The sequence below is a fragment of the Thermobia domestica genome, chromosome 1, assembly GCF_964235325.1.
Source record: "Thermobia domestica chromosome 1, izTheDome1.hap1.1, whole genome shotgun sequence".
In the NCBI taxonomy this organism is placed as follows: Eukaryota; Metazoa; Arthropoda; class Insecta; order Zygentoma; family Lepismatidae; genus Thermobia; species Thermobia domestica.
Window position 1 is genome coordinate 21,706,110 of NC_137454.1, and position 24,498 is coordinate 21,730,607.

Sequence of the window (24,498 nt, forward strand, 5' to 3'; positions counted from 1 at the left end):
ATCATGATTCGTCGGACGATGATGAATTTTTCGTTGTAAACGTTTGTAAACGTTCGTTGTAAACTACAAGCTTTCTTCTTTCCATTTTGGTCTTTAAATGCTGCTACATCTTACCACTCGATGGCCATTTTCTTTCCTGAGGAGAAAATTTCAGTCTTCAATCACATTTTGTTTTGTTTGACATGATGTACGTCAATTACAGCTGTTGTCTCGCGACATATCCAACATTTCTTATTTTGATGTTTTGTTACCGTAAGGCTTCTGTCCGATTCTGGCGTTGAAGTCTCCCAAGCTAATCTTTACGTAATGTTAAACTCTGTAATTTCTTCGTAACATTCTCCCCCTTCCCCTTTTGAATGGCTTGCTGTTGCAACATATGCTTCAATTATTTGTAGTTTGTATGCCTGGGAGAGTTTGATAGCAAGCCTTTCAAAACTTTTTTTTTACAGTTTTTTTAAAAAACCATTTTAGAACCCTCAATGTCAAAACTTTGAATACAACTTAATATTTAAAAAAAGAAAAACTTTGAAACGCTCCGTCTAGTATATTTGTGAGTACCGAACCTCGTTTTGCAATTTTCCCCAAGCTTGACTGTTATTAATTGGAAATCTATTTTATACACAATTGCAGTTTTTTTTTTTTCTAATTTGCAATTTTGGTACAATTAATTTTATAACTTCAAGAATCACAAAATTAAAGCGTTAATGTAAGTACAAAAATAAATTTGAAGAGTTGAAAAAAACATTTAATTTAAGAGAAAAGCAAGACGAAACCATATTTGGATTATAGCGAAATGAATGTGTTTTGATTTTACATATATATTTAAGGGTAACTTATTTACTATACACATTCATCTATTTTAACATACAAAGCAACAAGGTACACATAAATATTCTCTTATACTGAGAACAAATTAAAAACCAAACACCATATAATATACGATAATTCATTTAATCTTTGTGATTGCAATATTTTCAACTTTAAAGCCTGTTTTATGTAAATTAATGACAAAAGAGAAAGGAAAATCTTAAACTCTGACAAAGAAATGTTCAAAGTTTGGAGTTTGAGGGTCCGAAAATGTGTGCTCCCCCAAATTTTTTCTACGATTTTTTGAAATTTTCAACGCAAAAAAGAAAATACGTATCGTTTTTTTTCTTTAAAAAATGTTCACATTTACTTACAATCTGTAAAACTTTCAAATTACTTGGACCATCCCCACTAGAATTTTTTTTAACAAAATATTAAATTTTGAGCATGTATGATGTGAAAATTCGGTAAGTGGTGGGGGTAGAGGATCGAATTTTTTTTGGGGGGTGGATTTAGGTCAAAACTAACATTCTGGGTCAAAACTAACATTCTGGCTTAACCCAATTTGGATCAAGGACCGATTTCACTATCTTTTTAGGAAAGGCTCTGTATGATCAAAGTAGCTCAAAACAAGTTAAGAATTTTGCGTATATATACTGTATCTGTGCTATTTGAGAATCGATATAACCTATACTCATGACTAGATTACAAAGCTCTACTCGTTCTCCCAACATCACGTGCTGGCTGTAGTGTAAACAAAGTTACCACGAAGAAGACGTTGCCAATCATCGTCAATGACCGTCAAGCAATGAAGATTAATGAATTCAGCAACATTTCTGGATAAAAGGAGGCAGAACACCACAGAAGACATTAATCTCCACTGATTGATCATTAGCTCCGCTCTCTAGGACACTTAGTCTGTGAGAGTTGCTTTACCTTACTACTTTCTAGGATGCCTGGTCTCTGAGAGTTGCTTTACCCTTACCACTCTCTAGTACGCCTAGTCTCTGAGAGTTGCTTTACCCTTACCACTCTCTAGGACGCCTAGTCTCTGAGAGTTGCTTTACCCTTACCACTCTCTAGGATGCCTGGTCTCTGAGAGTTCCTTTATCCTTACCACTCTCTGGAACGCGTGGTCTCTGACAGTCTCTTTTGCTAGGAAAACTCTCTGAGTTTTATCTTCGTCTCTTAGACGCCTAGTCTCTGAGAGGTACCTACACCTCTTTTGCTACAAGAGCATTAGATCATACCACCCTAGGTTGCTTGGTTTCTGAGTTCTTACAAACTCACCAACAAATCACCAAATATCCAAGAGGAAGAACTGTATAATTAAAGGTGATTGGCAAAGTCCAAAAATTTCCCGTGTACCATTTTCAGCTCTACCCTAAAAGATAGAATTTTACAGTATTATTTAAAAGAGAGAAATTAGTCAGGAGATTAAGAAAACGTGTTACCAAGTATGGTAGGAAGAAAAACAGGGAGATGAAGTGTAAGATAGAGCCCCTCTCAGCTGATCTGTTGGCTACCACGTGCATCTTTGGGGTTCGAGGTCAGGCTTTAATTTTCGGTGCGGAAACATGAAAACTTGAATGCATTACGATATTTGGATTCCACCTTAAACTGTAGGTCAACGTCTCATGTAGCCTTGGTGCTAATAAAAGGAATGCTAAACTTCAAGAAACAAAAAGGTGTTGGATAATTTTGTGACAAGTAGAAGACAATAACCGTATATAATCATTAAAAGGAAGTTTTCAATGAGCAGCAAGAGACTTTTGCTGCTGCTTCTACTATACTACTACTACTACTACTACTAATGCTATTATTATTATTATTATTATTATTATTATTATTATTATTATTATTATTATTATTACTGCTACTACTATTACTACTATAACTATAACTATTATTATTATTATTATTATTATTATTATTATTATTATTATTATTATTATTATTATTGCTATTGCAATAACTACTAATACTACTACTTCTATAACTACTACTACTACTACTACTACTACTACTACTACTACTACTACTACTACTAATAATAATAATAATAATAATAATAATAATAGTTTATTTATTTATTTATTTACTATAGATGATAAAGACCACAGCCGAAGCCAAAATGGTCATATATACAATGATATACAATAAAATATTTCAAGAAAAATACAAACAAAACAAAAAAAGAAATTAGAAATACATCAAGCCATCACGACCAAATACAAAGAAAAAGTAAATATAAATTTTACACAAGTTTGATACAAACTGAATAATAAAATAAAATTACAACATAAACTCGATTCAATAAAAATTAAATTAAACTAGATGTATTATTAAGAATTTAAATAATAATAATAATAATAATAATAATAATAATAATAATAATAATAATAATAATCAGAATAATAATAATAATACCCAGAATTCCTGCAATTAAATAGCACAGAAAACAGGGTCCAGTAGGTCATGTTACGGATCCGGCGTATATCGAAAGAAACTCATAACGTTGTGTTTTCATTGATCCAAAGCAGAGAAGATGGAATCTTTAAACTAATCTTTGGGCATGACGAATTCACCAGGAGGCCAAGGTGAGGATAAGACAATGAGAGGATGGAGTATGTCTTTGCTTTTGCATTGGACATTGTCCTCTGCATTTGCTCTGATCTGCTCTCTGAAGTGAAGTGAAGTGAAGGTTCTGCAACTTAGAAGAAAAAGAAGAGTTAATTCTGTTTAGTTCAGGTTCAGAGAGTAATCAAAGGAGGTTATCAGAGAAGGAAACTAGATATTATGCACATTAAAAAAAAAATCCAGCTGCTATTGAATATTAATTTAAAAGATAGGGAAAAAAAACTTACTTGCTCTTTGTAAGTGGTGGAATATACTGTACTTAGCAGTGTGATAAAAGGCTATAAAATCACTCAAAAGAAGTGCTAATACGGAAAAACAGGGTTGCTAACTACACAACGTGAAAAATTTTAGCTACACTCGTATAAACATCTAATACTGAATTGGCAGTGTTCCCAGTTTAGTTATTTCATGGCGAAATTCAGCTGTTTTCGCATGGTAAATACAAGGTGTCTCAAATATCTCATTAATTAAACCAGATAGATAGCAGATAAGGCCACCGTAGCCTAATGGTTAAAGAGTTGAACTTACGTCCGTATGGTCCTGGTTTCGATTCCCTACCAGTGATTCCCAATTTTCGTACTCTTCCCAGCGTCGTGAGGCAAACGGGGAGCCGTGTCAACAAAAGACGTGACGGCTACTAAGGCTAGAAAGGTCCTAATACGACTTTTAGAGACAGTTCAACGCAGCACTCTGACCATGTAGTTCAGACTGTCCCTAACAGATAGTGTTGCAGCGGCTCAGGTTCACAAATGGCTGTTATGCCCAGTGGTTTGGCTTTTAGGTAGCAGGTAAATCGAACTTCGATTTTGTCATGTATAAATGTCCTATGGGAAAGAAGAGAGATTGAAAAGTTATGCTAAAGATAGGGTATTTCAGTGACCCCTCAAGTTGAAAAGATGAAACTCGGTATATAAATTCCTCTTTTAAATAAGTGGATTATATATCTCAATATTTTGATAATTCCTCTTTAAAGGGGGAGAGACTATTTATATTTCTATTTCTCAAAAATATAAAAATAACATCGGGGTTGTTTGTCTCATCATCACGAAAAAAAAGGGCTGATCCGTTTCAACTGAATTTTTTAAAATAAAATTTTGTTCGAGCAGGTTGTTTCTTTTGGTTTTATTATTTCACTTGGAAATTGGTATCCTGATGCGGGAAATAGATCTAAATTTTTCACAAGGAATTGCGGGTGGTACCGAGACGAGACTTCATATGGTCTTCGTCTCGTCTTAGTTGACAAATAGTGGTCTCAATTTCGTTCTCGACCTAAGTAAACAATCGCAATGTCGTTCTCGAATCTCGTCTCGATCAGCAGATGTTTGTCTTGACTTCGGCATTGGTCTTACTCTCGAAGGCCAAGTCCCAATTTTGTCTCGGTCTTGTCTTGATAGTCTCGAAATAAAATCTGTGAGAATTAAATATGTGGAAGCAATATCATCGTACAGCGTCTTTTTTCACTTCATTCTTGACAAGGGAATTATTGTAGCTCGCGCATTATGTGTGTGTGTTCGCGGGTTCAGACTTCAATGTCTGTATCAAGCCTTGGATAAAACCCACTTTAAATAATAAATCTTGTCTCATATGGTCTCACCATGAGGATACAATTAAACTCCAATGAATCAACGGTCAACTCCAATACTATTTTTGTACCCTTTCTGTTGAATTCGAGTTATTTAATCCCTCACCAAATAGCGCAGTTGATAGTATCTTCATCACATGTATTCTGCCATTATTGGCAGGTCACTTGCTGCAACTCAGAAGCTTCCATGCTCCACGGTCTTCAGCTAAACTCTTCGGCTTCATGTACGACTTTTCTGTTTTGATATCCTCCATTAACTTTAATTTCCTTCGTTCCCTCCCTCTCTTTCCTGCCATCATACCCCGGTAGCACGTTCCTTGCTTTTATTTGAAGTTCGCATTTCATATCATCACTTACAATACTACCCAGGTATCGAAAAACTAGTCACCTGTTCTATTTTCTTTCCTCCTACTTGTACATTTGAAACCGACCGCTTCGTTTCAATCACCATGCTTTTTGCCTTTCTAACATTTTATTTTCATCTCATATTCTTCACAGTCCTTCCTCAAGTTTCCTAACATTTTATTGATTTTCTCTTCAGATTCTGGAACAAGCGCCATATCATCATTCTGCAAATCGTATATACCTAATCATTCTACCTTCTACTGAAGTAAAAGTAAGGATTTCTTTTTATCTTTTTTAGCGTTTCCTATCAAGCTGTTGATGATTTATAATAATCGCGATGCTGAATTTACATTAGAATATTTCTCACAGTGGCTTTGCTTCAGTTTTTCGCGGTTGAGGGGGGGGGAGCAAGATACTTCACGGACATAAGAATTTCACATTTTTTATTTAAATTACTATATTAGTATACAATCGATTAGAAAGAATGGACTTCTCAAACTCACGGGGGAGTAATTGCCCCCTGCTCTCCTGAAATGACGCCCCATCTCTTACCGTTTTTGCTGTATGGAAACCAATATTGAAAATTTGGAAAGGGGGCGCGGTGGCTCAGTGGTAGAGCGTTCACCTGCGGTGCTTGGGTCCCTGGTTCGATCCCAGTTCGCGCCGTGTGGATTTTGTGGTGGACAAACATCGTGCTCGTGGGTTTTCTCGGGGTTCTCCCGTTTCGTCCCACTTTCTTCATTTCACTCATCTCTGATCATCACCGTCTCCTTTGGCCTAACCGGCATAACCATGGAACGTAAAATTAAAGATTTCATTATTATTATTATTATTATTATTATTATTATTATTATTATTATTATTATTATTATTATTATTATTATTATTATTATTTGAAAATTGAAAATAAAAGGTTTGTACCATTTTCGGTTTAAATAGACGAACAAAGGAGAAGATGTATTCTATTCTTCGAGCACTCAATTCTTATCGAGAAACTACTTCTCGCTATTTGTTACCATTTTTGTTCTGATACCTGTCGACAGAGAGCAGAGGTGGATCTAGAAAGTGAAAACTGGGAGGGGGAGCAGCCAGAATCCAGACTATGGTAGGTATATAATGAGATTACTAAACTTCCAAAATATATATAAATAATAGCTTAAATTGTTTTTGTCACTAAAAAACTGAGTGGAACTAGGCCCCCCGGTCCCAGTCTAGATCCGCCACTGACAAACAGAACAGGTGGATATGGCATTTCTAGAAGACCAGTATTGTATAGTTTTGAAAGTGTAATAAATCTCTGTTAATAATCAAAATTAAATTTCTTCTTTGACATTCAAAAAAAAAGAAACCCCAAAAAAGTAGTTTTTGCTCAGTTAACTATAATCTTAAACACCAAGATCTTATTTCCACTTTTCCACCCTCCTACAATTAATACTTCATTACCGATTTTAGATAAATTACAGCCACGAATCTTCTTTAGGGCCTTAGGATATTATTATTTCACTTCCCTCCCTTTTTTTTATTACTATTTTAACTGATAGTACAATGAGAGAGAAAAATTTTTCCATCAGCCCATAGCATGAAGTATTACCATATTCCGTTACTCGTCGAATGATCGTGCTCAAATTAAGCATGCGTAACCGAACTCAACCGATTTATATCCTTGAATTTATTGAAAAGGTGTAACCGCTTCGGGAGGGAATAGAAGTGAGTGGCCACGCCTTCTACTCAACCCTTGTTCTTCTTCTTTTTCCTTTGATTTTTTTAAAGGGCAAGGAAGCAACAACAATCAAAATAGAAAATAAAAAAATCTTCTCTCGTTTTTCTTTCGCTGTTGATGTTTATAAGAATTTACTGGACAGTATCACGTTAAAGATTACCAAATCGACAGAGCACGTCAATTCACTTCAAAAACGAAATTGATTTTTATTTCTTCTTTGCGGAATTGTTCTCTGTTATCAGTGTTGGAACACACTAGACGTGAAATTCTATTTCAAATCAGGGCCGGCTCCAGTGGCGGATTCCGAGGGCGATCCGAGCGATTGCCCCCCCCCCCCCCAGAAGAGGAAACTTTCTTATTTTATATGTATAAATAAAACCCATCCCACAGTTTGGAGGTCTGAAAAGTATCTCTAAGTAGGAGTATTACAACCCATCGCCCCCTCAGAAGTCCGTCCTGGATCCGCCCCTGGCCGGCTCTATCATAAGGTGCAACACGTGCATTTGCTTTGCACGGGGCGGCAAATTTCGAGGGGCGGCAAAATCTGCCATAACTATATGTTATTTAAAATAAATATTTCTTGTTGGAAACAGACTTCATGATGATGGTAGTTAAATTTACTAAGCTGACCTTGTATTTGAATACTACATTCATAAATCATGTTTAGGTTGCATTAGTTTAAGGTCACATGAACTGTGCTAAAGGAAGTGGTCAACTAAATCCCAGTATGAATTGTTTGATTATTGTCAAATACAAGAACTCAATTCTCGAACAGTACCAAACACCTGTTTCATTGACTCAGTTATCACAGTTTTGATGTGAAAACTAGTCTTGTCTTTGTCACAAACAAGTTCCTTATCATTGAAGGTGGAAACTAGTATTTTTTTTATATAGATGCTAGTTGTACTGGAATTGCTAACTGATATATTGAAATTAAACTTGATATTGAGTTCTATAAAAAGGATAACCATCTTCCCTCTGCAGGTGTGTTTGCTTTATCTTTCACTAACATAATAGATTATTACTTAAAGGAAAAAAACAAACACAATCAGTTTGTATTTGTAGTGTTTATGCCTTTCTGAGTTCGAGTGCACTTTCACTCTTCTTCGTTGTTCGTGATGGGGTACCATACTTAAAATTGTGGCTTTTAATATTTGTTCTTTCTGGGGAAAGGGGATGGCAAATGATGCGACTGCACGGGGCGGCAAATTCACTAGAGACTGTCCTGTTTCAGATTACTGTATTGTTATATGACTAAAGCATTTTAGTGAAGGGCGATTAATATTTTATTGGTTTTGGCTTCAATATTTTGTAAACCTTGTTATATTAAATGTAAATAAAATTCAATCCCCAGTCTGGTGCTGTAGGTCATTCACACAGGAGGGGGGGGGGGAAGACTTTCTATATATGGAAAATTGGTAGTGAGTTGGTTTGTAAAACTGATCGAAAACGATCGATGTTATTTAAGAAAAAAATCAGAAACAAAATTTTACAGTGCTTGGCTTCATATATCCATTGCTTTCTACCATAATAATTGTAGAGCGTTCACCTCTGATGAATGGGGTCCTTGATTCAATCTCAGCTCATGCGAAATTAGCTTTGTAGTTTACAAACCTGTCTGTTGTTTTTTACGGTGTTCTCCCGTTTCCTTCCACTTTATTCATTCCACCATTTCATTCATTCTCATCATTACCGTATCCTTTAGCCTACTCGCCAGAACCGTGGGGCATAAAATGAGAAGATAAGTTCTGGAAAAAATAGGAAAAAATGCAATACTTTAGTGTGTAAAACAAGATAAGTTTCATTGCTATCTACATTTAACATCAATAGAAATTTACACCATGGGTACGTCACTGGAGAAAACTACCTTCAGAGCAGGCACGTAGCCAAAGGGGGGTCCGGACCCCCCCTTCGAGACCAGAAATAAAAAAAATTAAGGAAGAATGAAACAAAATTAAATGAAAAAAGAAGGATCAGAGTTGAAAATAAACTACAGGAAGCTTTTGGTTACTCTTTTTATGAGGAGATTTGTGTTACTTGCAATACATGGTGGCGAAGTGAGCGAGATATCCTGGAAGAGTCAGGGAATTTGAAATTTCTAGAAAAGTTAACGATTTTTCAGAATTTCTTGTCAGAGAGATTTCAAGCTTCGGAAAGCATAGTGCCGTTCCATAACAGTGTGGACATTTTTTATCATAGTTTTTCGTCATAGCATCCTTGCAGTATCAAACATGTTATTTCAAATACAATTTTCTACTGCTCCTTTAACCTGTCATTTGGAACAGACAGTTCTGTTAACATTTGATTCAACAGAGAAAGAAACGAAGATATTGAAAAATATTTTACAAGACATTATTGAGTACGTACTTTTTATAATAGTGACTATGTATAATAGTTGAGGTCATAATGAAACGAAAATTATTATATTTGAATAAACAAAGGAAGGACGTAATATTGTATAATATTTTTCAATACATGTTTTATTATTATTTTACTCGAGATTTCTTCATAGTTTTTTTTATTGAAATACTTACCAACATATCCTCATTTTATTGTCCTAACAAACCAATATATGTTGATAGTAAAGTAGTTTAGATTAATCGAGCTCCTGGGCGTTCAGACTTTCATGTCCCCCACGCCGTTACGAAATCCTGGTTAAACGAACCAATATATATTCCAGTAAAATAGTTTAGAATGATCGAGCCCCTGATATGATGACCACAGTATTTCATATCACGGACCCCCGCTTCACGAAATCCTGGCTACGTGCCTGCTTCAGAGGGATTCGAACTCGGGCCAAAACTGTAAAGGAAGCATATGCTTTAGTCACATGGCCCCAAAGAGGAACACTCCTTGATACTGAAAATCATTAATCAGACATTACACCGTATCGATCTTTTAATATTTTGTATCTTTCATTGTTGAAAACATGTATCTGACGAGGGAAATTATAACTGCTCTCAACGATATGTAAAACAAAATTATTAAAATAAAAGTACACGAATTACTCTATGATTTATGATTCAATTTGGTTTTGGGTACAGTTTGAACATTGATCTCTTTAATTCGATTGGATTATTTTGAAAATTATCTTTCCATACTAATTACATTGGAAAAATATGATTTACGTTGTGACATCTGTTGTTTGAATATTGATCTCTTTAATTTGATTGAATTATTTTGAGTATTGTCACTCCATACAAAATTTATTGGAAAGATAGGAGATTTACGGTGTCATCTTTTGTTTGCATATTGATGTCTTAAATTTGATTGAATTATTTTGAATATTATCGCTCCATACAAAATACATTAGAAAGATAGGCAGTACGTGGTGCCATCTATTGGTTGAATATTCGTCTCTTGAATTTGATTAATCATTTTGAATATTGTCTCTCAATACAAAATACGTTGCAAAGATAGGTAGTATGTGGTGCCATCTATTGGTTGAATATTCGTCTCTTGAATTTGATTGGATTATTTTGAATATTGTCTTTACAAAATATATTGCAGAGATAGGAGGTATGTAGTGTGGTAGGATCTGTTGGTTGAATGTTCGTCTCTTGAATTTGATTGGATTGTTTTGAAAATTGCCTCTCGAAACAAAATACATTACAGAGATAGAAGGTATGTAGTGTGGTGGGATCTGTTGGTTGAATATTCATCTATTGAATTTGATTGAATTATTTTGAATATTGCCGCTCCATACAAAATACATTGGAAAGATAGAAGGTAATTGGTGCCATCTATTGGTTGAATAATCATCTCTTGAATTTGATTGAATTATTTTGAATATTTGTGTCTCTATACAAAATACACATTTGGAAGATACGGAAAATGTGCTGCCATGTGTTGATTTCAGTAAATCCTTTACACTGACCTTAAACTAGAGAGAGAGAAAAAAAGCACAGAATTTCAATTAATATGGCGGGTTCGAGTCCGGGACCTCACAAAGCAATCCTTTCCCTTTGCTAACGGTCTATGTTCAATTGATTGATTGATTAATGACTTGTTTAATAGCAGCCTGAGAGACGCCTACGTTTGTGAACGCCAACACTTTATAAGTAGTCAATCACTATACTTAGTAAATCAATTTTGCTCGTCGATCGCGTTTCAAGGAAGCGAAGAAAACAAGAACGTTAGTGTTATACAGTTGGGCTCCCTGATCGATGAGCGTATTGGTTACTCACGCGCGACACCGTGCGGCAATAACCAGAACCAAGATAACTGATTACAAGTTATAGGAGGCAAAAGCATAAGAAAGAAAAAAAAGAAAAAGAAGAAAAATATAGTTGAACATCGGAAAAGGGCATCAATCTATTTCTTGGTACATCATGCATAACGATGGGTAGGTAATATTACGGATGATAAACGACAGGAAATTTTTTAAAACTTTTTTTTTATTTGCTTCGGAGGATTATTCTTTAAATTAAAAAAAAAAAAAGAAGAGAAACTAAGATACAGAAGTCGTGAGTTTTTGAAAAGAAAAATCACTAATCATTTATTTTTTTTGACTACTTAACTCCGCCCTTTTTATATATTTTTTGTTTACTTCGAATCTTTGCTCTTTCATTTTTTTCTTTTTTTGGAATTTAAGGAACATACGTTTATTATGTAGCACAATATAGGTCAAAACATGATTTGCAATAAAGTATTACGTTTTTTTTTCATGAGCTTTTTTAAGCTTATATTGGTACGAAAAGATTCCTTTGCTAGGGTCACCTACTGTTTTTCTCACGTTTTTCATGTATTGTAATAAATAAATAAATAAATAAATAAATAATAGTATTACAATTTGTTAACACTGTGTCCTAATGAAGAATGCTTGAATCACCTGAAATTGGCCCAACCTCATTTCAGAAATGCAAAACAAGAATTTTCGTAATGATCAAAATAAATAAATAAATAAATAAATAAATAAATAAATGCGATCTTGGCCTATAATTAGTTTTTGGATCAGGGGCCTTAAAATTTTTGAACGGCCCCTAAATCCAGTTTTCGCATTTTCTATGGAATAGGCACATCGTATTGAGTTACGTGATAGTTTGGGCTTGGCTACACCATATATAGTTCTCCAAATATGAGGCTTACAAGAAAATTTTTAATTGAAACATAATGGATCGTTCTTGAATCAGGGCCTACAAAATTGAACGGCTCCTAAATCGAGTTTTCGTTTTTTTTTTTTTTTTTTTCGGAATAAGCACATCATACTGAGTTAAGTGATAGTTTGTGTTTGGCTACACTATATGTAGTTCTCCAGATATAAGTCCTACAAGAAACTTTTTGATTGAAATATATTGGATCTTTTGATCCAAAAAGTCTAGTTTTAGTGCTGAATTAGTGCTTATTAGATTACAAGTCCATAGAATTAGTGGTCAAATTGTTCTAGAGATATATTGATTAGTAAGCTAGTTGGGCCAACTTCACACTTTCTAAAAGCGGTTTCAAAATCAAAATGCTTAATTCTTAATCAAGTGCACAGTGATGCTTAATTTTCTTCATCCCACATGGTTTCAGTATAAGTGCTCAATAAATAAGAACATTGCGAGGCATATTTATGTTTGGGTTATGTGTGAAGTTGACAAAATCAGTTTAAAAAACAAGAAAAAATTTTACGCCAGTGAATAGTGCCTAATTAATGTTTTCGATCACACATTACCTCAGAATTAGTGCTCAATAAATAAGGGCGTACGGGGCATATTTTCGTTTGGTGTGTCTTGACAAAAAATTTTATATTTCTGTAATGTGGTTGGACCAACTTCACGTGACTGCATGTTTATACTAGTTAACACACCCATTTTAGTGCTGAGTTTTTATTTGCAACAAAACATGCAGATTTACGTATGTGTGCCAACCTTCATTTTTGACATTACAGAACAATAGAAAGATATAATTAGAAAATTCGTACATTTTTAAGTATGAATTCCAAGTAGGACATTTTCGAACATTTTTTTCTTTAAAAGTTCTGCTAAGACTTCTTTTCTTTGAGATGAAACTTACAAGAACAGTATTACACATATAAAATATTCGTGCAGTCTGCAAGTTCACGAAGTAACTTCCTCGGTGGCAAATCACCATGACCGTCTACAATGAGGGGCAGGAGGGCTCTTGCCCTCCCTAGATTTTTGAAAAATGTTCAGTTATTTTAAATAGCGTCTACATGTCAAAATATACTAATTTGCTCCTACATAACACAGTACTTAATATATATGTATGTTAAAGACTATAGCTCTATAGTTTATTTATTGCAGCTAGTAATGATATGTGCGTAAATAATTATTTTCTTATATCAGCCATGTGCAACAGCCGGTCCCCAAGCCAGTTCCGGCACTCTGAACCTTGTCCCTAATTAAAAATATATTTTTTATCTAATCTTGAACTGAATTGAAAATATTTCCTGGATAACTGATGTTCATCTTGGAAACTATTATCCGCGTTCGAATATCCAATGTACAGTCCGCAGCAAGAAAACCTGCAATATGAGCATGTAAGTTTATTATGAAACGACAAAGTCTTTTGCTCCAAAATAAGTGTGCAGGGGGAGGACGCCGAGGTTTCTTCTGGCGTGATTCGTGCAACTTAGACGTTACGTTGATTCCCTCCCTGCGTTGTTAGGCGTAGTTTCACGAGACCACTTCAGAACATGAAGAATCAAATTTCCCACTAAAATGATAAATACCTAGATTTTTTCTGCCTGCTTTTAGTAAATAAATATTTCGGTGAATGTTATAACTGTTTTTGTGTTCCTGTGATGTTAGTGTAGAATGAACCAATTTCTCCATTAAATATGGCCATTCCTTTTCTTTAGAAAAATGTTATATATTGATTCATATGGCCCACAACGCCGGTAAGTCCTCTGTGATTGGCCCACTTGCGTTACCTGTCTTATATGACGGTGTAAGCGTGCTTTATAGTGTGTGTGTGTGTGTGTGTGTGAATGTATTCGCGACTGCTTGTGTGTCAATCTCCCCTCCCGCTGGAAAAATCCGGCGGACGTCCTTGCTAATGACATAGTCATATGATAGAACCAGACAGTGTTGCCGGAAATATTGTTTTTAGTAAGTTTTTTTTATATATATATATATAAAACAGGTGACTAGTTTTCAATACCTAGGTAGTATTATTAGTGATGATATGAAGTGCAAACTGAAATAAAAGTAAGGAGAGGAATGGCGAAAGAAGCCTTTAGAAGGAAGAAAATGCTATTTTGTGAGACATTGGATAAAGAGTTGAGAAAAAGACCTAGAAAATGCTTCGTATGGTGTATTGCATTATAGGTCAAAAATATGGACATTACTGGATTGCAAAATTTCGAAACGTCGATGTGGAGAAGAATAGAGTCAATTAGTTGGGTCGAGCAGAAAACGAATGAGAAGATGTTAGAGAAAAATCTCACTTGGTGAGTTAAATGGTGGGGGGGGGGAGAAAAGAACAATTTTATGTATTAGTAAGAAGAGGGGGATAAACTAGTTGGGACATTGGCTAAGAAGGAACTGTATCATGAGGGACGTGCTAGGGAGTATGGTGGCAGGAAACGAGGGAGGGGGCGAAGGAGATTACCAGACCTATTAACTCTCCCGCATTTCGACGTTCACTCCCGCTCTCCCGCAACGAAGTAACAAACTCCCGCATAGTCGAAATGGGATAGGAGGGGAAGTAACCGCTTAACACACCTTTTCTTTAAAAAAAAAAAATACCGTTGAAATTTCACCTAATTTATCTTTCGGCTGAAATAAAGTATACATTGAACTACAATAATAGTGGGTACCTGTTCTCCATCCATAGGCACCTGTTTCCCATCATTAGACAATTTTGTGTTGGTCACTCATAGTAGAAACCTTCGGATCGAATTTAGGGCCGAGTTGTGTTTACACGTGTACGTGTGTGTGTGTGTGTGAGAGAGAGAGAGAGAGAGAGAAAAAGAGAGAGAGAGTGAGTGAGAGACAGATAGTCAATATCAGTCCTCCGATGGCTGCTACTATTATAGTTCATATTTCTAGGAAGACTCCCGCCTAAAATTCCTCCCAGGTTTGCAGGTCTGGACTACATTTAAATGGACGATATCAAAACAGAAAGAAAAATCCTACGTGAAGACGAAGAGGTTAATTGAAGACCGTGGAGCATGGAAACTCCTCAGTTGCGACAAATGATCTGGCAATAATGGCAGAATACCTATGATGATGATGATATATTAATACCCCTCACCCCCGGAAAAAAAGACGAAGAATGACCTACCTAATCAAGCTAATCGAATTTGTTCTTTTAATTTCCAATCCTATATTTGTTTTCGAGACTCGTGTGATTAAATTCCTGTAAAACTATTCAAACCTCTAGATGACAAGTACAGTATTTTGCTAGCTTATGCACTACACATATGTAGTTTCTAGTCTATAAATTTACAATGATAAAATACTCGGTGGAAAGCTCTGCATTGTACTGTACATAAAGTTAATGATCAATGGGAGAAGATCTAATTTGTTTCAACTAAAAAGTGTACTATTGTACGTTGCACCAGAATATAAGCTATTGTAAATTTCATTATTTGTAGATTAACGAGAATGAAGAAGGAAAAAAAAAACTGTTATCAGAACGAGATTTTCCACCATAAAATCATAATTATCGTTTAACTAACATTAAAGCCGCTAATGAGTTTTCAAGACAAGATTTCAAGCAAATAAATGAAATAAAAGAAAAAAAATCATAAAGAAACTTGTGAAGGAAATTGTGTATAAAATTACTAACAATAGCCCTTCACTACCACCCGAAATATATATATAAAAAATACTAACATTTTTTAAAAAAAGTCAACATAGTAGTTGCGTGTGTCCATAGGAAAAGGCAAACCTAACAAGCAAACGTGCGGATCAAGAGGTAAAAAGCCATGCATCCGGTTTCGGTTGAGTTGGCTTTTCGCGTTTTGCTAGTCATTTTTTTTTTAAGCAATTTCTTTTCTTTCTTTTAAACTCTACTAAAGGTCCTGACCCCACCCTCGCATCAACTTGTCTTGATTTCCTTCTGCCATTTTGTCTTTTAGCATGTTATACTACTCGAAACATTTTAACCGGTTTTTTTTTCTGAAAAAAGAAGAAGAAGAACGATGGGTAACTAAACTCTTCTGTGTTATGTTTGAATTCTTCTTTTGTTTCATTTTCCTCTCACTAGAGGTCAGTGAGGGTACACAGGCGATGTCCATCCGATTGTGACGTCAAGAAAGAAGAAAATAAAACAAGATGGAAGTGACGATGAATGTATTTACACAAAAAGAAGAAAAAAACGAAGAAATAAATGAAACAGTAAACTGAATTCGGAAAATAAAAGCAATAATACACATTACACAAAGTGGACGTTCTTAACAACGGGTGAATGACATAATGGAACAATGGGTAATTATCTGTGGCAATTTCTTTTCTTTTCTAATACCGAAAAAAAAAAAGATTTGTTTCCTAACGAAGAAGTGTTATGTACTTAATGTTACACAAGCATCCTTTTTTTTCTTTAATTTAATGAGGAAGCGTTATTCGGATGTTTTCCTTTATGATTTAGGGTTATTCGCTCTGTGGACACATTGTGTCGTGGTCATACAGCTACTGTTTTCAGAAGTGATTCGTTTTTGTTTTTGTTTCTGAATCATCCTCCTGTAGGGTACCACTTAAAATGAATTTCCTGGGTATAGTTATGTTGCATATACATGTATTATGTAAAATGAACGAGGTTTGTACACTTCAGTTAACAAACCTTTATATATACATATTTTTCAATCTCATGATGTAGGAAGATGTTACCATTTTAATTACTGTTTTAACTGTTAGATTGTGTTGCTTTGGAGAGGAAGTAATCATCGTGTTCTTTACAACCTTATGATCACCCTTTCAGATAAGGACCAGCCACCTACCGGCCATAAATTAATCATTTCATTTCTGTTTCTTTTGTCTGTGTTTTCCGTTTTTCATTTTGGTCATTATTTTTGTCACTCCTTTATTCATTTGATCATTCCTGACCACGAATGACCTCTCTTCGGAATCACAAAAAAAAGGAAATTTTGGTTTTCAGTAGTAGCTGCTCCAACAATGTGTTTAAGAGTTCTATATCCTTAGGTTTCTGAACTACCTCACGAAATTAACTATTTCCAGTACTACATTTCAGCAAGGGCACCGATTTGTCTGTAAATTTGGGGCGGCTCATTTAGATCCAGGATGCAGAAGGCATATATGAAGACTTTAAGACAAATTGCATTCAAATTATGCCAAATATTGTATATTCATAAATACAATGTGGGGGCCCGCATGAACTTTGGGGGGCCCGGCACCCCAGGATCGGAGCCCTTATATTTCAGGGTGTTTTTTTTTGTATCATAAAGGAATTAATAAACTTTTTATCCAATCAGTTAGTTTGACTCTGAGAATGTAAGAGTTTACCCTACATTCTCCCTACATTCACTGGCGTGGCCGGAAATATTGTTGTTATTTTGATTAAAGTCGATGGCAGGTACAAACTTTTTACCAGCCCCTTTATGACTTTTTTTTTTTTAATTTGTATCTAGTTCGAAGTATAGATTTAAAAAGTAACTTTCATTCTGTAAATTTAAAATTCTTACCTTTCATCATCTATCAACGATTAATATATTTTGCTCTTGTGTTTAGATAAGTTTAAAGAGATAACAGGGACTGTATCAGGTAAAATTTGAAATTTACTTGTAAGGAATTTTATACATTCATTGAGAGTGAAAAAAAGGACTTTTTAAAGCAATTTACTGTGGTTGAAGTATAAGTTTAAAGAATAAATTTCATTTTCCAAATCCAAAATTGTCACTTAAAGATTAATATACTTTTGTTCATCTGTCTCGATAATTTTAAAGAAGTGGCATTTATTGGTAAATACAATAAAATGATCAATACCGATTTCAGTTTCTCACTTATAGTACAATGTAGGGTCTATCTATTAAGCTCATTAGTGAATGTGCTAAGGATATGCAGAATACAGGTACTAATTCACTTTTGTACACGTTAGTACATTTCCTCCCCATGAATGGGTCCGAACAGAGATACTTCACACTTAGACCTATATCATAGGGAATTTTGAGGGAGTGCCTTATTATTATTATTATTATTATTATTATTATTATTATTATTATTATTATTATTATTATTATTATTATTATTATTATTATTATTATTATTATTATTATTAGGTCTATTATTATTGAGAGTTGGCAACTAATGAACAGATACTACCCTATAGAATGGAGATCGATAGATAGAAATATAAAATAGCCTAGAGATACAATGTTTGACAGTTGGTTACCTTCAATGGTGAACAGAAGAAAATGAAATGAAACCTTCGAAAAGTCTTACGTCCCACGTTTACGCCGGTTAGGCCAAAGAAGACGGTGATGATGAGAGATGAGTGAAATAGTAGAATGAAGAAAGTAAGAGGAAACGGAGAACCCCGAGAAAACGCAGAGCACGGTGTTTATCCACCACAAAGTCCACACGGCGCGAGCTGGGATCGAACCAGGGACCTCAAGCACCGGAGATGAACGCTATACCACTGAGCCACCGCGCCCCCTTGGTGAACAGAAGAATCTTGGTCTTGGGCAATACTTGCAAGATTCGCGCAAGACCAAGACCGACCTGCGAGATTCTTGCACAGAATTGCTCTTCATAGTGCAACATAGCAAGATAAATGCTTTCCTCTTCTTAAGCTGATTTGTTTTACATTTCTGTAACGTAATTATACTGATAATACTATGTCATAAGACCGTAATTCTTTTCTTGAATGTGGGAGGCAAGGCGGCTTAGTGATAGAGCTCTTACCTTGGGTGCATGGATTCCTTGGTTCGATCCGCACCCAGGTAAATTGTGGTGGACAACATCGTGTCTTTGCGGTTTCTCGGTTACTCCTGTTTCCTCCCACTTTCTCATTCCCCCAATTGTTCTATCATTATTCACTTGTTTTAATCATCGTCTAACTTAGACAAAGGGAAGGGGAGTCCGAAGAAAATTTTCTAGAGGGGGGCCCATCTCCATGGTTGCTATAATTATTACGTTTTGTATTTCTAGTATTTAATATACGTGGTTTGCTATATTACGTATACATTTTTGTAACCCAGAGGGGGGCCCGGGCCCCACCCTGCCCTCCCCTTCGGGCGCAAATGCCTAATGGGCATAATCATGGACGTTAAAATGAAAGAAATGTTTTTCTTAATCACACATTTAGACAAAGCGTGAGAATTACTTCTAGTTTACAATGTAATTTCAGATAAACTACCATTGATGTTAAAGAACATGAACAATTGCAAATTCGTTATCTACCTCAAGGACTTGATTTATTTCAATATTTGATAATAAGGCCAGGATTGGATTGATTAACTTCTCAGTAGAGCGTAAATTACGCTCTTCTGGTCAATTCTATATGAGACACACAAATCATTATTAATATATTACCATTAAGGATTTTCCACGTATTACACCAATACTTTCTTTTTCGTCTAACGAAATATAGTGAATGTAATGTATAATCGTGGGAAGATTTTCAGCTGTAATCTCTAAGCCTATGAACAAACCAACTTATGTTTCGTGCATGCAGAATATATTATATGCAAAGAGAAATGGAGTTACACGAATGATTTATAAGAGAAATGAAACTTACGGCATAAAATCAATTATACCACAAAACTTCATATAACAGGCAAAAAAAAAAAGTGTATTATTTTTCTCTCCCTTCGTCTGTATCGTGAAAGATGATAAAAAGCTAAAGGGCATTCATGTATTTAGCACAACGAATGAATTGATCAACTTACGAAAAGTGCAACTACGTATGATTATGTTTCTTTTTCCTTTTTGCTTTTTACTTCCCTTTGTATATGATGGTATATGGATGGAGAAAGGAGGATAAACAGAATAAAATTATAATAAATCAATTTAGAGTGAATAAACCAGACACAAACTTTTACATGATGATTTTTGCAAACAGGTTTAGCGCTTTTCACTAAGCCTACCCTTCAATTTTTTGAATTTTACTTGAATAACTTAAATATATTGAAGTTTTTTTTTAATGTTGAAACTGAACCAGGTAGTACGTATCTACTAAGTAGTATTAAAAAGAACTATAACCATTTCCAGATCTTTTCTTATAGACCAGAAATTTCGGTGTATAGTTTATGACGTCACAATTGATGGGCATCCAAGGTTTTGGAAACAATTATTGGTTATATAACAGGGTTTTGTAGATATTACCTATATTACTTTCTATTTTTTTAATGATCCTCATTGCATTTAAGTAATTCCCTTAATTAAAAAAAATGGAGTAAGCTTAACGCAGGGGTGGATCCAAGATGAATTCCTGGGAGGGCGATGCAAGGACGGTACGGTGAAAGAATCTCAGTTTTCTCTTTATAGGTTTTTCGTAGAACTGATGTCTGAACTTCTGAAAGGGGAGGGTAAACGACTTTTCTCTCCTCCCCTGGATTCTCCTATGGCTTAACGAAGAGCTTTTATAACAGTAGATACAAGACACGTATTTTCTACTGCCTGTTCGTATATTAACTTATTTCTTTATCACCCATTTTAACTTTCGAGCTGCCCCATCCTTCCTTCACATAGTAACTGAAGAACTATAAATATCTTTTTTAATGCATATACGTACATTTTTCATGTTAAATTGTATGCTACGCGGACGTCCATGGACATTACTCAACACAATTCGACACTACTCAACACTCCCCAATTGTTCTGACGACGCTGAATGAACGCTATAATATTAGCGCCATTTTCAAAAGTTTTCATCAGGGAAAAAAGCATCCAAGTGCCGACTGACCCGGCAGCTTGTCTCAGAAATCTGTAAGAGGGCGACTAGAGAGTATTGGTAGCCAACTATTACTGCTAGTATCAGATCGGCCTCAACATTAGATTAACTCAAACGTTTTGCTTGTCACAGGTTCGAATTCTGGTCTGAATATATGCTATATTGTTCTTTCACAATTAATTTCATTATCATTTTTAATTTGTTATGATGTAATTTAGCCTGTAACGCAAAAACAGTAGGACTTAAAAAATATACAATACAGTATTACTACCTCTACTTCTTCTAGTAGTAATAGTAGTATTAGTACTACTATTGCTACTACTAATATATTTCCACTGTTTCTATGCTCGCGTTAGCTCAGTGATAGAGCGTTCATCTGTAGTACGTAGGGTCCCTAGTTCGATCCCAGATCGCCTAAAACTGGGCTTTATGGTGGACAAATAGTATGCCTGTTTTCTTTCAGTGTTCTCCCATTTCCTCCCACTTTCTTCAGTCCATCCCTTTTTAACCATTATCACCGCTTTCTTGTACCCTCGGAGCATAATCGTGGAACGTTACACTAAAAAAAAACTAGTACTTCTTTTTTTTCTACTTTTACTACTACTACTACTCAATAATAATAATAATAATAATAATAATAATAATAATAATAATAATAATAATAATAATAATAATAATAATAAATATAGTAATAGTAAAATAGAAGTAAAGTATAATCGAAAGATAAAACGATAATCGTTACATCACGGGAAGTTGAAACAACATAATATCTCGAGTAGGTTATTACGCACCAGACGTGTGTTGACAAATTGTGTGCCCACCTCTCTTGGACGATGAATCATGCTCTTGTCACTAACGCAAACAGAAGTGCGGGATAGAGGAAAAAAAGTAAAAAAAAAAAAAAAGTATGGAAGGAAAATTAAAGAGGGAAGAACTTACGTTAATACGAAAAATGAAAAAAAAGAAAGAAAGAAATCGTAAAAAGGGGTTGGAGTGCTATCAAATGCTTTTGACACGTCAATCGGATTATGACTCATGGCGCTCACTCACTCACTAGACACACACGAAAGAAAAACAAAACAAGGGAGTAATGCAAAAGTAGGTCACTGCCACTTGGTATGTTATCACGTAATGCAAATACGTAAATGGTTTTGTACTTTTAACTATAACAACAGGGCTGGCGAAATTAAAATTAAAACTCAGCATCCTTCCAGTATTATGTACTTAATTAACGCTAAAGTAGGCGAGAAACTTCAAATAAATTTTTGATAAAATAATAAATGGAGTGATAAAAAAAAGCACGAGAAAATGTAATATTTTTATAGGGTGATCAAGAAAAAAGTCTTGGAACCATTGACAAGCACCTTCAGAGTTGCCAACCCCATAAACAAAATTATCGATTTTCTTCTTAAAAACTATAGTATATTCTTCCCATTCTGTTGTTCGAAAAGTTATTTAGATCCCTTCTCCGAATCTCAAAAGCGAGTTTCTACGTCATACACCGGCTGCTCTAGAATGTCCCTTGACGTAATGAATATTGTAATTATGGTAGAGAAAGAGTAAACGGAGTTTTCTCTCGCATTTTCTTTCATTATAAAAGTTTCTATATAGGCCCTATTTTATACACTAAATTATAAATAAGTAATACTTCTAATAATCCTCCTGCTCAATGCAGAGCGTAGATTGGTAAGGAATCTCTTGCACGTTGCAGCGCAGAGGTGAGTTAGTATCTGCTGCCCAGTGCAGCGCGGCGATTAGAAAGGAAGAGCGCAAAGGTAAGGTTGGAAATTCATTTTTTTTTTTTTCATTCGCTCAGCCGCGTTACTGTCAGCCGGTGCCTTGAGCATTCAAAACCGGCGAAGTATCATCATTGCGAATGATTTCTCTTTTGGGTTTATTTATTTCATAATTTTGAAGAAGGAAAGGGAAGGGGAAAAGGACGTGAAACCAAAACAAAGGATTGGACAAAAAATAAAGATAAAACGAACAAAAAACAAAAAAAAAAATAACTAAACTTAATGTTTGCTTAACTCTACTCTCATTTCTAGCCTTGTGAGATTTTGTGTGTTTTTTGTTTTATTGAGTTCGAGTTTGTTACGTGTGTGTTGTTTTGTATGTCGTGTGTTTTGTGTTTTCGTGTTTACCTATTGGTCATCTTCTTCTTTCTTCTTTTCTTCAGGTTTTCACTCTGTATGTTTGGTTTCTCTGGTTTCTGCCTGCATTTCTCTCCTGTGTGTTCTATTTCACATTTGCACTATTTACACTGGCTTTTCACCTTTATATTTTACCTCTTTTCACTATCCTGCATCAACACTACACTACACTCACTACAGATATTGACACTGACTGCTTTTGATGAAATCACTGACCTTCACTAACTAGTACTTACGGTAGTATTACGGTTGTCATTTAGTCGTTTTTGATCTTGGCGAGTGAAGATCGTGGGCTACTTAGAATGACTAACAAGACAGTGCAGAGCGAAGTCCGTGAGATAATTCAATGTGGCAACCCTGTCTGCATCCAACTATTGAACGATACAAAAAAACACACATCGACAGCAGCATCTGGAGGAGACCTGGATGTTGAGGGATGACCGAGTCTCCGCATATTTGTAGCAGAACCCATGTTTATTAACTTCGAATGACAATTCCTTGTAGTCTTTGCATCTACCGTGGCACGAGGATCTTTCACACTTCTCCGCCACTTCTGTACTTATGTCATGGACTGCCAGTGTTGCCAGACGAGTCAGTTGGAAAAGCAGGAGATTCGAAGATAAAAAAGCAGGAGAAAGCAGTAGACACATACAGTGGTGGCGTTTGAATGTAAATCCGGGGGAGGAGCAATAAAAGTTGCCATTATTACGGGCGCAGTAGTCAAAACAAGCAGTTCAGAATTCATTTCCGATTAACTACGTCGAGCAAATGAAAGGGAGAAGTCCCGATTTATATTAATATTATTTGATACACACGTGTGTGAAGTAAAACGTAGTGAAAGAGCAAAATTGCAGTGGCAAAATGTCTTTTCATGCACGTAGCGATAACGTAGCTATATGGTACAGACACACGTGATCGTGGAGTAAGACGATTTTTTGCTGACGGTCGTGGAGAAATGATCTAAGCCACTCTTCCAGTCCAAATCCCAATCTAAACAACACTTACTTGTAGATCTTACAGAAGGTCATGAAAACGCTATGACATACAGTTGTATCCTTTGGATTCATATTATATACAGTAGAGCTCTATAACTATATGCTCTACAGAGCTTTGTGTATTATAACAGAGAAATTTCATCTTTTTATGTGAGGAAACACTGAAAATTCAATATTCATAATAATATATTTCTTTAACTTCTCGAAGTAAGGAAAAAGCAGGAGATTGTTTACTTTTCATTTTCTTTCGCAGTAGATCAGTAGAACGTAGAAAAATCAGGAGATCTCCTGCAAAATCAGTTGATCTGGCAACACTGTGCCGTACTTCGTACTGGATCAACAGCTGAGTCCGCTCACGCAAGGTTAAACGTTGCACCACCGTTCGCCACTAATGCCTGCAATGACATAAATAAGAAACCATTTAATAAATTCTAATATAAATACTTTTGTTTATAA

At 35.2% G+C, this 24,498-nt stretch overlaps 1 long non-coding RNA gene across 2 annotated transcripts in view; it reads right to left on the bottom strand.

Annotated features, from left to right (window-relative positions):
* Positions 1–3,030: 3,030 nt before the first annotated feature.
* The window catches only part of LOC145683722 (uncharacterized), a 255,564-nt gene continuing 234,096 nt past the window's right edge, over positions 3,031–24,498 (bottom strand). For both annotated transcript variants that reach the window (XR_014131172.1, XR_014131171.1), the window contains exon 2: positions 3,031–24,437. This is a non-coding gene — a long non-coding RNA (uncharacterized LOC145683722). The remainder of the gene's footprint in view (positions 24,438–24,498) is intronic.